The sequence below is a fragment of the Arachis hypogaea genome, chromosome 20, assembly GCF_003086295.3.
Source record: "Arachis hypogaea cultivar Tifrunner chromosome 20, arahy.Tifrunner.gnm2.J5K5, whole genome shotgun sequence".
In the NCBI taxonomy this organism is placed as follows: Eukaryota; Viridiplantae; Streptophyta; class Magnoliopsida; order Fabales; family Fabaceae; genus Arachis; species Arachis hypogaea.
Genome location: NC_092055.1, coordinates 56763901 through 56765563, shown reverse-complemented (window position 1 = coordinate 56765563; position 1663 = coordinate 56763901). Strand labels below are relative to the sequence as shown.

Genomic DNA, 1663 nt, shown 5'->3' with positions numbered 1-1663 from the left:
AAGAGAATCTCTATTATTATTATTATTTTTCTGTGCCCTCTTCTTTGTCATATGAGCAGGAGCAAGGATAAGAACATTCTTGTGGAAGCAGATCCAGAACCTGAAAGGACTCTGAAGAGAAAATTAAGAGAAGCTAAAATACAACAATCCAGAGATAACCTTTCAGAAATTTTCGAACAGGCAGAGGAGATGGCAGCCGAAAATAATAATAATGCAAGGAAGATGCTTGGTGACTTTACTGCACCTAATTCCAATTTACATGGAAGAAGCATCTCCATTCCTGCCATTGGAGCAAACAACTTTGAGCTGAAACCTCAATTAGTTTCTCTAATGCAGCAGAACTGCAAGTTTCATAGACTTCCATCTGAAGATCCTTTTCAGTTCTTGACTGAATTCTTGCAGATATGTGATACTGTAAAGACTAATGGAGTAGATCCTGAAGTCTACAGGCTCATGCTTTTCCCTTTTGCTGTAAGAGACAGAGCTAGATTATGGTTGGATTCTCAACCCAAAGACAGCCTGAACTCTTGGGATAAGCTGGTCACGGCTTTCTTAGCCAAGTACTTTCCTCCTCAAAAGCTGAGCAAGCTTAGAGCTGATGTTCAAACCTTCAGACAGAAAGAAGGTGAATCTCTCTATGAAGCTTGGGAAAGATACAAACAGTTGACCAAAAAGTGTCCTTTTGACATGCTTTCAGAATGGACCATCCTGGATATATTCTATGATGGTTTATCTGAGCTATCAAAGATGTCACTGGACACTTCTGCAGGTGGATCCATTCACCTAAAGAAAACGCCTGCAGAAGCTCAAGAACTCATTGACATGGTTGCTAATAACCAGTTCATGTACACTTCTGAAAGGAATCCTGTGAGTAATGGGACGCCTATGAAGAAGGGAGTTCTTGAAGTTGATAATCTGAATGCCATATTGGCTCAGAATAAAATATTGACTCAGCAAGTCAATATGATCTCTCAGAGTCTGCATGGAATGCACGCTGCATCCAACAGTACTCAAGAGGCTTCTTCTGAAGAAGAAGCTTATGATCCTGAGAACCCTGCAATAGCAGAGGTAAATTACTTAGTGAACCTTATGGAAACACCTATAACTCAACATGGAGAAATCATCCAAATTTCTCATGGAAGGATCAAAAGCCTCAACAAGGCTTTAATAATGGTGGAAGAAACAGGTTTAGCAATAGCAAGCCTTTTCCATCATCAACTCAGCAACAGACAGAGAACTCTGAACAAAATGCTTCTAATTTAGCAAATCTAGTCTCTGATCTATCTAAGGCCACTGTAAGTTTTATGAATGAAACAAGGTCTTCCATTAGAAATCTGGAAGCACAAGTGAGCCAGCTGAGTAAAAGGATCACTGAAATCCCTCCTAGTACTCTCCCAAGCAATACAGAAGAGAACCCAAAAGGAGAGTGCAAGGCCATTGACATAAGTGCCATGGCCGAACCTGTGAGGAAAGGAGAGGACGTGAATCCCAAGGAGGAAGACCTCCTGGGACGTCCAGTGATCAATAAGGAGCTTCCCTCTGGGGAATCAAAGGACTCTGAGGCTCATCTAGAGACTATAGAGATCCCATTGAACCTTCTTATGCCCTTCATGAGCTCTGATGAGTATTCCTCTTCTGAAGAGAATGAGGATGTCACTGAAGA

General features: G+C 41.3%; 1 non-coding gene across 1 annotated transcript; it reads right to left on the bottom strand.

The window, feature by feature from the left end:
- Window positions 1-585: 585 nt before the first annotated feature.
- LOC112787975 (small nucleolar RNA R71) lies at window positions 586-693 on the bottom strand. The gene has a single exon (XR_003195358.1). It is a non-coding gene; the product is annotated as a small nucleolar RNA R71 (small nucleolar RNA).
- Between the last annotated feature and the right edge of the window lie 970 nt (window positions 694-1663).